This window comes from Neltuma alba, unplaced genomic scaffold (assembly GCF_004799145.2).
Source record: "Neltuma alba isolate B1F8T4 unplaced genomic scaffold, ASM479914v2 tig00004850_pilon, whole genome shotgun sequence".
NCBI classification, from domain to species: domain Eukaryota; kingdom Viridiplantae; phylum Streptophyta; class Magnoliopsida; order Fabales; family Fabaceae; genus Neltuma; species Neltuma alba.
In genome coordinates, this window is record NW_021633881.1 from 1 (window position 1) to 14,007 (window position 14,007).

General features: G+C 33.9%; 1 pseudogene; it reads right to left on the bottom strand.

Annotated features, from left to right (window-relative positions):
* Window positions 1-4: 4 nt before the first annotated feature.
* Window positions 5-12,079, bottom strand: LOC114745867 (structural maintenance of chromosomes protein 3-like; annotated as a pseudogene).
* Between the last annotated feature and the right edge of the window lie 1,928 nt (window positions 12,080-14,007).

The following is a 14,007-nucleotide window of genomic DNA, read 5'->3' on the forward strand; positions in this document are numbered from 1 at the left end:
GCAACTGATCATTGCACCTGTGCACATTTTTGTGTGCAATTCTTGTGGTGATGTTTCGCCGCTTGTACCTATAGATTCCATTGCAAGAGGGGAAAAAAACAAATTCTCTTTAGAGAAATTCAAAATATATAGGTCATGAAATATTGTGAATACAACAAGCTTTAAACTATAACAGTTTCCCATCTCTTGGTAATTACCAACAAAATGACGGTGCAGTAGCAAAGTCAAAAGGTTTTAAACCCAAAAAAAAAAAAAAAACACTGAAAAGGAAATTAATTGAACCAACAAGACAATGGACTAAGTGGCACGAAGGTAGGGGGTAAATTATGTTAACACTGTCCAGGCAAATAAAAAGGGCAATAACCATGCGTTTCAGACTCTGCAATAAGCTGTTTGGTGTATTTTTCATAGATATAAGGCATTTCAGCACAACTTCAAAATTTTAGCATGCCAAATCGGGACCCTTGGAATCAGATGGAAGAATCATAAATATATGCAAAATGCTGTCGCTTTAGCTTGCAAGGCTTAACAAAGACAGTGCAAAACTTTAAATAGCTTATGACAAACTGTTTAAGGAAAGAACTTCAGCTTTGCCTCTCGTGATGAAATGAAGCTAACTAAGGACAGTCCCCTTAGCAAATATTTAATTGGAGCACTCTACCATGTTATGTAATAGTTTCTCTTTGGTTTCTCTAGACAATAGTTTTTAGTTGTCTAACACTCAAAATGTTCTCCTTGTAACTAAAAATACAAAAAAAAAAGGGGAATAAAAAAAGAAACATATGAGAAGGCTTACGTCTCAAAAGCATCTGATGACAATGGACCCAGTTCCCTGATTTTCTTGGTACATTCATCTTCTTTAGCAGAATAAATATTTTTTTTACTCAGCAATTGCTCTAATTCTTTAGCTTCTTCCTGAAGTTTCCTTTCATAATCATCCTCCAAAGCCTACAGTCATATGTAATCATTAGAGGAGCAGCCAAAATCGCCACCACCAAACAATTATAAAAGAGTTACTACCTTCAATTTATTCATTTCATCTTTAATCTTTTTACTTTGCCTCATTCGATCATTTATACTATCAGAAACCCCTGAGAAAGATAATTTGGTCAGAAGGAAATACAAATTGTGTTTCAAATATATATACATATATATAAGAGACAACAGTGATTGAGGGCCTCACTTCTTAGCTGCTCTGTTGCATCTTCAACCAGTAGTTTAGCATCATTAAGTTCCTGTCCCTTCAATTCAGCATCAACAACCAGAGAGTCAGCTTCCACGGATGATATTACAGCTTCCAACTCTTGTTTCCTTCTCCTAAGGTTAGTTGTCAGATTAGTTTCCAGTTCTGCCTTTCTTGCTTCAGTCTGCAAAGTTGAAGTTAATATAGGACAAGGGACCATTAAAAGATTTCAAGCACCAGAGAATTCAAACATCAACCTCACACGATCAGTCTTGCAAGCAACAAGCTTCTCTTTAAGTTCTTTGATTTCAGGATTCAAATCTGACAAGAGTTTCTTTTCCTCGGGTGTTAAGTGATCAATGAGCTCTGTGCCCATCTCAGCCCTTTTCATTCCCATACTAGCTCGAAGCTGATCAATTTGATTCTGAACATCTGCAAGTGACTTCTCCTACAAGCAATGAAGGCAAAGCTAAAACACTCGGAAAAAAAAATCAAAAAAAAGAATGACCGATATAAGAGAAGTTCTCAAAATAAAGGCATAGATAGTCTATAACTGCAATAACACCTTATTTTCAAGTGCTTTAGAAATTAGTTGTTTCTGCTTTGGCGTTCGCAATGTCCTGCTTAAGCTGATCCAGTTTTGATTTACCATGACCCCGCTCAACATCAAATTTCTGCTGCGCATCAACAAGTGTAGTGATTTTCTGGTCTATCTGTAAGATTAGTTCAGCGGAAACAACGATGGTGGAAATCCCTCTTGATATCAACACCATTGACACAAGAAATGTCATTTGCAACAACTAATTGATAGATTATAAACATGAAAGGATATCATGAAGCTCAAGTCTAACTTTCTCTAATTCCTCCTCCTTCATGCGAATAGAGTCTGCATTCTGCTTAATAATATTCATAAACTTCAATTTTGATCGCCTATGATCATAAAATCCCCCAGTCATGCTACCTTTCTTGCTCACTTGATCACCTGAAGTAGGGATGACCAGCAACTTGTTAAGGTAAAAACAAGGTAAAATAATGAAGACAACCTTTTTAAGTGTTCAAACCCAACCTTCCAATGTTATGCAGTCCAGACCATCAGTACGAGCAACCCTTGACGCAACATCAATATTTTTGCAGATAACTGTTCTAGCAAATACCTAGGAGAAATGTCAGAAGCAATGTCAAGGGAGATCTAGCAATCAAACATAGTTAAATGGAGGCATCTACCTAATTAAATAAACAACAGGAGCACATGCAAATGTCCACTTCCAGGTACGGAAGCTCATTATTTGAAGAATTGAACATGTTTAGCATCACAAAAGCCAAAAAAAAAAAAATCAAGATACAAAAACCTCTAAAGCCACGGGAAATCTCTGCCTGCTGCACAGATATAGAACTGAAGTGTATTGAAACAAGAAACACACTGAAACAGTTTGACTACATAAATTGAAAGTTTGACACAAGGCTTCCTCAAGTTATATTTAAAATAGAACAGACCAACTCCTAGGCATAAACCAGATAGAACCGGTATAGCAGTATTCACATTAAATAAGACACAGCATTTGCAATAAAGCTAACCTGACTGAATGCTGGAGTATAATCAAGTTTAAAAATTAATTTCTTCAGAAGCGGTATGACATCAGAACTCTGAGGATAAGTGACAGTCGGAGCCTTCACTCGATTAAGTGGGATAAAGTAACACGCCCGCCCTTCTGAGAATTAAGATGTCTAATTATCTGGGTTGACTTGTCATCATTTTCCACAACCACATGAAACAAGCTGTTCAAACAAGGATGATAAGTGGAAACATCAAAATAGACGTACAAAGAAGCCAAAGATCAAGGAATGCAATGATATGAAACCAGCAAAGAGACAACAGCAATAACAATTACAAGATCAACAAATAACCAAGTAAAAGCAAACTTACTATCCTGCTCCCCGATATTTCTGCTTGGTGAAGCATATATAAATTCACATACCAGGTATAAAAATTAGGACAAATGTCACACACCTGTTTCCTGCAGTGACTTCAACTGCTGTGAAAAATTTTTCATCACAGTTCAACAACTCAATGATTGGACCATGAACTCCTGAAATTCTATACTCTCTGCAGATTTTCCGAACTGAATTCAACCCTCTTCTCACATCCTGATGATTACAAGAAAGTTTCAATTTGAAAACAAAAAATAACTATTTGCCATGAATACATCTATTTACGTAGCATGACAGATCAACTGTGAACTGGAAAAAAGACAGGTTGTCAACAACTATCCCCAGAAACTGAGCACTCTAAGGTGCCCAGTATTAAATGGAAAGGGCAAACATGGAGACAAAGATGGAAATATCAAGCATAATTATCAGGACTCTGCCTCACTTCATGTCATTGAAATTTTATCTTCCATCATTTGAGTTTTACACTGTTCCTGATATCAGTAAGATCACCAAAATCAAGAACTAAACAGTTTTTCTGTACACATATGTCTAAGATAAAGTTGTAATAACACGTTCAAGTCAATGTAAATGTATTCAAGTGGTGATTTATTCTAAGAATGCAGAGTGAATGGCATAGATTTACATACATTCGGGAACTTTTGTTAATTAAAGCAGGGTATTTATAACATGAAAGATGTTGTCTTGTCAGAAATTAACTAGAACATAACATGTCAAAGGCTTTGCGCTTTGGATTCAGGTTTCTCCAGTGAATTCCTCAGTTGAGATAAATAGTCTAGTTACTTACTCAACATTTTAAAATAAACAAGCAAAGAAGTGTTGTTACCCGCTTTCTTGCAAAGCTAAACAGTAAAATCCAGAAATAAGATGCTCAAATAAGTTTAAAAAATAGATTACTGACTCCAGGAATCGCATGATCAAGGCTCTTTTCAGCCTTCTCAACTTCTGCTTTCAGCTTATCAATTTCAGAAGTAAGTCCATTCTCTCTGGCCCATAAAGACCTACAGTACTTCAAATCATCAGAACTAGACTCTGGAATCTGAACTGAATAAATTGTAAAACAGAACATACTTCCGCTCATCATGCAACTTGTCTCTTTGTACTCTTCGATGATTAAAATCTTCACGCGATTTAGCAATGTGGGACTCCACCTCAGTAATGTTTGATTTTTGATTCCTAATATACTCATCACAATTATGTAGTTCACCATTTAGCCGATCAATTTCTTCCCTGAGCTTTTGCTCCTGTTTTCCCAAAACACCAGGCCGGGGGGGGGGGGGGATGTCAGTCAAACAAGAGACATATTAAAGAGGTAAACCAACTTGACATAAATGATTTATTATACGTGTAGAAACACATAATAAATAAATGTTTGTTAAGCAGAGCCAGAAATACTAGTTAACCTAAGAAAATACTAAAACAAATATAGAAAACAACATTAAGGATCATTTAATACATCTGGGTTTAAGAGGAGACAGCAAAATAATTAATTTATATACACCAGAATATGCAAATCTAAAAACTAAGGTACAATCCCTTCCCCTCTTTACTCTTCTAATGACAAGGCAGTTAGATGAGTCTTCCTTAGAAATATGCTTAAATGATGCACGAAGACAACAGCAAGCTTTTGCTTATATGAGCTCTTTAACCGAATGTTTTAGATTTGAAATATTTTAATTTCTTGCAAGTGAATATCTTATCTGCTAGATTATTCCTTCATTCTTTTACAGTCTTTCTTTCACCAAAACATATAAAAGACTCTACAACATAAAATTTTAACACGATTTCAAGTAACAGAACACCAAGAAGAAATTGACAGGAGAAGAAACACAAGAAAAAGATGATAATTTTACATATCAAAATAGTCTATTCAAGTGTCCCTTACACTATTAGAAATATTAAATACTCAAACAAATAAAGGAACCCATACCTGCCCCAGGTTCAAAGAAAGCACTCGTTCAAGATCATCAATCTCCTTTTGAAGCCATTTATCGCGAGCAGCTTTACTGGAAAACTGAGTCGCACGTCCTTGCTTCTGGTAAAGGATACTCAGCTTCTTCTCACGCTCCATTATTCTGTGGGGGAGAAAAGCATTTTCATGAGAAATAAACTGTCATATAAATAATAATGATAAATATAAGAATTAGTTAAGTTAGTTGTTAGTTATGCTAGTTATGATAAGTGGCGTGCATAACCATTAGCCTAGAGGTATACATAAGGGGCTAGGCAATCAGAGTGGATGTTATGTTGTTGCTGTTATTGCATATGCAGAGTAATTCAGTTCTGATCTCTTTCCCTAGTTCCTCTCATTCTCTCCATCTCCTATTTCTCTCCTCTCTTCTTTCTTCATGCCCCCTTTCTACATCATAAACATTAGAGTCCACTGATACTTCTATCAATAGGTTAAAAATTCCATTGCAGCAGATGCAGGATCATGTACATACAAGCAGTATAATGGGGTCAGCTACATGGATCTCGCAACACTACCTAGTTAAGATGTGTCAGATGCATGTGCATATGTGTAAATATTGATACGACTTGATCAATATACCAAACATATATCTTTCTATCAACCCAAAAAAAAAAAGAAAGAACAAGCAAAATGAACCAGTTGTGATGAACAGCAAATATCATACAGGATAGAAAGTAAACTTTAAATGACTGATGCTCCCATCATCATGGGCCAGAAGTCCTTAAATAAATTTGACGTAACATATCATAAAGATAACAATTTTAGATAACAAAAGGGATACAATAATGACATAGAAGAAAAATAAATAAATGTACATCACAAAGGTAGTGTCGCAAAAAATCAACTAAATTGAAGTACAGCGTACTGCTTGGTAATGTCTTTCTCTTGTATAACTTGATTCTCATATAAAGGACTGATTTTGTCAAGTTCACTCATTGAGTCCTGAATTTCTTCCTCAAGTATTTTTAGTTGTCTTACCGCATCTTCCTGAATGCATGAAGGCAAAAAAAAATGGATCAGATAGAGAACCATTATATTCAAAAACTTCATAATAGGATATATCAAAATAATACTTTGGCTCGGATATTTCCGGAGATCTTCTCTTGTAGGTCTTTGGCATCAAGCTCAAGCTCAGTGTGCTTCTTTAACGCCTCTGTTCGTCTCTTCTCCATAATTTCTTTCTCTTTATTTAAACTTTGAAGTTCTTTTGTTATGTCTTTCAAAGTATTTTCTAAATCTCTGGTCTTCTCATTTGCATCAAGGACATCATTATACTTCTTTGTTGATAACTCAGAAACCTTTACTCGAGCTTCTTCTATCTAAAAAAGTCTGAGTGTCAGAGCTCACAATTCTAAAAGAGCACAAACGAAAAGGGAAAGAAAAAAGTATACAACTGTAAATTATTAGGGTCATGTTTGAGAACATCAATGATGAGCAACAAAAAAGGTAATTCACCAATAGAGTGCAAATAATTGCAACCAATATTATTTTATTTTGAATCACACCACAGTACTGAAAACGCTGAAAGAACACTCGATCAAATTAGCCAACTGCTCTCGACCAAATAAAACTTCCAGAGGTCAAGTTATTCTCCTAAATAACACATGTACAATCAGTATATGAACACCACAGGTAATGTTTTGCTAGTTGTCAATGACCATTTCAAGTGAAAATCGTAAGCTGTTGAGTAAAGGCCAAGAATTAGTTTTATTCAAATCTTTAAATACACCCCTATGCATAAATGTCCTTTGGGCTTGAAGCATGACCAGAGCACAAAGTCCATCATAACTAAAAATAATATTTTATTTAATTTAATAAAGAAAGTAGGGATGGATGACCTCCATGTTATTTGGCCCTAGGGGCTCAAATACTGCACGTAGGGTCATCCAATACCAAAGCTTAACTTGTCAGGTTAAGACCCCATATTGATTTTTCTGAATTTGAACACAAATAGAGGTTCCACAAACTTTGGGTAATTGATGCCGATCTAGGTTGAAATTAGCATTGAAAGGATACTGATGGGGAAGTAATTGATCAAGCAGTTTGAATTCTAGTGACTGTACTAATGCTGCCAAAGGATGCACTGTCATGTAGTTGCATGCAAACCACCATATGGCATTTCATTTGAATTACACTAAAAAGAAAAGGATAAGCAGACTAATGCATATCCCGTTCCATTAAAAAGTTATACTAATCAGAGCTCAACAACACAACATTAGAACACAAATACGTACATAAGGCACACAATGTAACAAAACATGATTTGATGTGCATGTTTCCCGAAACAAACAAGGTTAGGATGGTCTCTGCTTTAAAAGAAAATGAAAAATTTTTAACATCTACATGATGGAGAATCAAAATGTCCAAAATTGTCCATAAAAAAGGTCCGAATTTTAACAGATGAAATAATTATCTCATCGAATCACTTGTATTTTTGCCACCTTGTTATCTCTTTTCTGTTCCCTGCTAAAAATGCAGGAAGAGACATGGTATTCACTGACAAATAGACTAGGTCTGTTAAACATATCAAAACCACTGATTTTATTCTTTCACTATAAGCTCACAGATTACTTCATCTTTGCATTTCCTCTACCTGAATAGATTAACTATTCTTTAGAGAAAAAGGAAATCCAGCAGTCCGTAGGACCTGGAACACATAAATTACAAAACCTGGATAAAAGATCATGACTTTGATGCCTCTGTAATGTCAAGTTCATCTTATATGCCAAAGAGAATCTAGGTTCTATCTTAACAATGTTATTCATTCCCTACAGCATTCAAGTACTTTAATGACACCATTAAATTTCCAAGTCCTTGGAATAAAAACATTTTTAAGAAAACTATGATAGTTGCATTTCATCAAGTTAAACCCAAAAAGATGGCACAAAAAATACTATGCCTCCATAAGAGTGGTTTGAACATTTTGTTTTCATAACCCAATAGACATCACATGGATTCAGAACAAGCATCAAAATTTAAGAACAAAAAGGATATACCTTAACCCAAAAATATTTACAATTGACAATTTAATTATAAAACAAGAGGGGTAAAGACAGATAAAGAGCACTAAAGGAAGAAAGTATGTAATATCAATAAATGTTATAGCATTTAACATAGATAACCTCTGCCAGTTTTTGCTGAGCATCTTGAATTTCTTTGTTATAAATAGCATATTCTAAGGATTTTCTCTGCCTGTCAAGCTGCTGATATTTTCTAAGTTCCTCTTTCTCCTCATCTAGCTCCTTCAGCCTTTCATCTAAATACTGGACAACTTGAATGATCTGCCTTCTTTTATTTCCTGCTTAACAGGAAAACATAGGTGATCATCAGAAGAATGATTAATAAATATTAAATATCAATCCCACGATGAAAGACTTGCCAGTTTCCTGCATTATCTTCAAACTTTCACGACGCCTCTCCTCATAAACTCGAGTACCACCAATTTCCTTCAGTAAATCTAGTCGTTCAGAGTCTTTCATCAAAGTCAGTGATGCTATCTGTGCCAAGGTATGGGAGAATAAATTTACAACTCAAGCCTTCAAGATATATCAATACAAATATATTCAAATCCACCCCAAGTTTAACCAAAATGCACCAATACCTTCCCTTGCTGAACAACATAGTAAGGGTTTGAGCGAGAGAATCCAGCACTTTCAAGTAAATTCATCACTTCAGTTTTCCTACAGATTATTTACCATGTTTCTTTAGGGCTCAGGGCTTAAGTCAGAATCAGATAGCATAAACTATAATCTATTGTTATCTGACAATGAAATATAAGAATAAATAAAATGCCCTAATTTAATAATCTAAACTCACGTTATGTGTTTTCCATCTAGAAAATACTCATCCTTTTTCAAAGCAATAGTCCGGCGTAGGCGCACTTCCTCTTTGTCAACCTGTCCGGAGGTTCAGATATAAGCTAAGATAGTAAGCAAACAAGTATAACACAAATAAATTACTATGGTTTATAATAAGGGGTAATGGCACTTAGGTCCCAAAAAATAATTTAATGACAGTTAAGTCCAAAAAATTTTGCTAAAAGATGAGTTGCAAATGTTGGTGTCATTCACCCTTATAACAACATTAACAAAATGAAACCACGAAGTAATTTAAACAAATTAAGTTGAAATGAAATACAAAATGGTCCAACTCATGCCGCCTAAAAGATAAATCATTAGCCTTAAAAGGTTACCGGTATGCGATTGTCTGAATTATCAAATACAATCTCCACAAATGCAGATAATACTTGGTGTCCAGCTCCCTCCTGTATAGAAAATGGTTCGCTTAAGCATAATTAAAATCCTAGAAAAGATTAGTAATGCTAAAAAACACAACCTGAAAAAGTGATATGAAATGGATCATACATGGAGTAGTGCATGCCTATCTTCACTGCGTAGGTTCTGAAACAGATCGCTCAACACAAAGCGAATTGCTAGAAACAAGAGAAAGAAAAGGCAAAGGTTTTCAATCAGAGGCGAGAGATCTAATTTCAGTTACTTTAACCCAAAAACAGAATGTCCCCAAAAGAATGGATGAAATGAGAAGCAAGCAGGGGAGAATTCAACTTACCATGGAAAAAGTTTGTCTTCCCAGATCCATTAGCACCAACTGTAAAGAACTCAATTAAATATTATTAACTTCACCGGTTTATATCATCAATACAAGTCTCTAGAAAGGTAAAAGGTGCAAAATGGAAAATGATATTCGCGAATAATTCTTACAGTTAATGAGATTTGATGAAGAAAGATGAGCTAAAGTACAAGTGATGAAAATAAGGAAAATGGAGTGAACAGAGACTCGCAGCAACCAAAACAGTTTTTACAGCCACTTGCTTAATGAATGAACATAGACAGCGCTAATATCAAATGTAGCATAATCATAATCATGTAATGCTTTCCACAGCTAATTAAACCATTCTGACTCTCTAATGCTTGGAGCATGTTTTGACCACTAACTTCAGAGGCTGATGAAGTTGCAATACTGGATATACTAAGGTTTCTTAAAGCAGCATCAAACATTTGATAATCATTATCACACCTCTCAATATTTTTTCATACTGAACAAACATGTCAGTTTATGCAGATATATTCATATAAAACTTCACCAAGTATATACAAGCATATATGCATACATATAAATATAAAAAAGCTAACTAAAAGGTTCATTCCAAATTGCCTTAATTTTCTACTTAATTGAGTTTGAGCTGATCATGACATTTCTGCATACCGTGTCCACATCATGCACCATGAATTATTATCTTGCAACAGAGAAAAAGCAATTCGAAGGTTTCAGATAGGACCAATACCAACACAATTAACTTTAGGGCTGAATGGTTCTGTGGCAATTTGCTCTCTGTAACTCTTAAAGCCTTCAATTATAACCTGCACCACAACACCAAGAAAACATCCAAAAACAAATTTAGAAACAAATCAGATCAGAATAGGAGCCATATAAAGTAGCATGAAAAGACCAAAAAATCAACCAAAATGAAAAGATTCAATTCATACGAAAATTCTTCAAAATCCTACTAGGTTTGGCCATGTGCTTATAGCAGCACTCCCCATTAGGGCCATTGCTTGTGAGCCAGACCACCCTCTCCAACTAACTCTGACTAATAATAGAAAGGGCAAATGCCCCTAACATAAAACAAACAAGACACCAGAAAAACAGACATGCCACCAAAATGACATCAAACTACAGTCTCAGCCATGATACACTTGCCTGAGTATCAAGGAGAGTAAATTGTGAGTTTGTGATATCTATCCTCAGCAAAATCGGAGACTTCAACATTCTATTATTCAGGTTTACATTATAATTAAACCCCACCACTAAAAGATTTACAAACCCCAGGGAAGACCAATCTTTGAAAAGGTAGTCTATAAATTCTTGTCCCATCATTTTTACAGTAGCTACGGGTAGGTGCAATAGGGGCACAAGAATTGATCGAGAAAATTGCATGTCAAAAATATAAGGACGCCTAGAAGAGAGTCAGTCTGTGTAATACAAGAAGGGAATCACATTTCTTTTCTGCATCCAATCCATATCCACCTATTGGGATCAAATCTGAAAAAATCAAATGAAATCAAGATTCAAGAACGCATTTTACAGTAAAGTTACCTGTTTTATGTGCATCTTGAAAGTGTCATAACCCGACCTATAGAAGCAATTACAAAATCCATCAGCACCGTTTTTTACAAACGCAAAAGAAACAATTCAGAATATCAGGAACCACAACGCTAGGGAAGCGTTGTTTTATTGGATTTAGAAACTTCCTTGCTGTTGAAGAACAGCCTCTAAGATAACGACAAAGAAATCCACCGAACTAAAAGATGCAAAATCATCACAATAAGTTAACCAGTATTATGAATGCAATTGTATACCCACAAACGAACAATCACCCACTTCCCAACTGCTAGGTAAAAGCTTTCTAGGCCAAGTAATCTTACATTCTCAAACAAGAAAGAAGGCCATTCCCCAAATGATCAGTCTATCTCAAAAATCACAACATTTCACACTACAATACGCTGACATAGCACTTGTCTTTACATTTCAGCAATGAAGTAAAATACTAGAACATGCAATTCACAGTAAATCCAGCTCAAGAAATTTTCTAGGGTTCCAAAAACTGCAAAACCTCCGGCCCCTAAGACTCATCAGTTGAAGTCAAAACTACAGAAAACTCGTTGTAAACAGAGGAAAAAAAAAAAGCAGAAATATGGAAGGAATGAGTTGCTAATTGAGGTTGCAGCTCAAGTTCACTTGTTGCGCAGAGACAATCTGGAGTGTACCTGGGCGTACGGAACTAAAAAAAGATTCAACAGACAAAGCAGCGAAGAGATGAAGTTAAACTAGCTTCCTTTCGAGCAAGCTTGTTATTCTTGTATGGGGTGCGAAGGATAGACAGTACGCTACCGTCGCGAACTCTAGCACCGGTAGCTTCGGGCGGACACGAAGGAAGCGGGGGGAAGAAGGCGGCAAAAAATTGAGAAACTTTTCGATTTTTTTGTTTTCGCACAAAATCGGGAAATAAGAAGGGAATATCGCTAAAAAAAACCATGGAATTAAAAAAATTATACACAGGTTCTTATCAAAACCCATACTAATATTATTATGAGTCCCCAATTTATAATTTTTCTAATTTCATAATTTTTTTTACGATTTTTCCAAATAAAAACCCATGATTACTTATTTTATTTTTCAATTTTTATTGGCCAACTCTATTGTTTTTCAAATTGAATAATAACTTTTAATTTTTCAAAAAATGTCATCTTCAATAATTTGGTAAATTATTTTCCTCTCTTAATTCAAAACATACAAGCTTCCTTTCTCATTAATAATTTCTGGTCATGTTCCTTCCTTTACGAGCATTTTGTTTGAAATTTCTCAATGCACTCATAATTATCAATAAAAAAAATGAAATTATTACTAATATGATTTATTTTAAAATTTTAAATAAAAAGACTCATTAGTAAATTTTCTTTCAAACTTAAGTCCTCATACTTAATCATCCAAAACCCTTTTCATTAAAACCAAACTATTAATTGAGTTTGATATTATTTTGATATGATTTATTTTCTTAGATCTCATATAATAATGAGATCACATTAATTACAAGATCATTCTTCTCTATCAAAACTAACTTCAAAATAATTAATGTTTTAAGACCCATTTTTTCCTTTTCATGGCTTCCTTTTGCAATTTGAGCCATTCAATTTATCGTAAATATGTAATCCTTTTTAATTATCAATATCAACCACGAGTTAAGCCCAAAACACACACACAGATATATATAGACACACACACACATTGTTGAGGTAACATATAGGGTCCGTTTGAATCAGCGATTGAAAAAGCAGCTTATTGAAAAAGTAACTTATGAAAAAATGAAATTGAGTAAAAGCTAAATTGAATAAGCTGAATTGTGTTTGGATTGGAGTTCAGAAAAGTTAGCTTTTAAAAGTGAGATTGGTAAAAGATTGCTTGGATTATGATTGAGTAAAAGCAAGTTTGGTTGTAAAATGACCAAAATAAATATAAGTTTTAATAAATAACAAAACATGATTAAAAAATGATTTCACATAATATAATAAAATTAAAATAATTTAATATGAAAAAGTCATAAAAAAATATTTTAGATATAAAGTGAAACGTGAAAAAATAAAAGTATATTTTTAGAAGCACATTTTAAAATAAAAGTATATTTCTAACTTATTTATTACTTTCAACTAATTTTAACTGATTTTTTATTATCTACAAATTAGTTATTTGAGGTTTATAATAAGAATCAAAGGAGATAATAAATTTCTTAACTTTTTCTCTCTCCACATTTCAAAAGTCATAAGTCATAAGCTATAAGTCATAAGCTGTTAATTTTAGCTTATAGCTTATTGTAACTTTTCATACAAAAGCCCGATTGTAGAAAAGCCCAACCAAACACTCAAAATTTTCCAATCGGGCTTATAGTGAAAATAAGCTACTTATAAACTGCTTATAAGTGATGCCAAACAGGCACATAGTCAGCTTGATAAGATTAGACCTAGACTATTTTGAGTTTAAAATTATTGCTTTCAACGGCTCCACTCTCCAGTTGCTTCAAAAATTTCCTATTTTGAGTTTAAAATTATTGGTATGAATGAATATATGAACATTCTATTTTGTCCGGACTTTCAAAAAATAATAAAAACAAATATAAAGAAGTCTTCATGATTCTTCCTTACAATTTGAAAAAATCTGTCTTCTTTGAAATAAATGACAAGTTAACAATGTAACATTCTAAATATTATTAAAAAATTATTATTATTTCAAAAAAGCAAATAAAAAAATATAATAATATAATAATATTTTATTATTATAAAATAATAATATTTTATATTTTAAAAAAAAGGGGAAGGACAACACGTTCGGC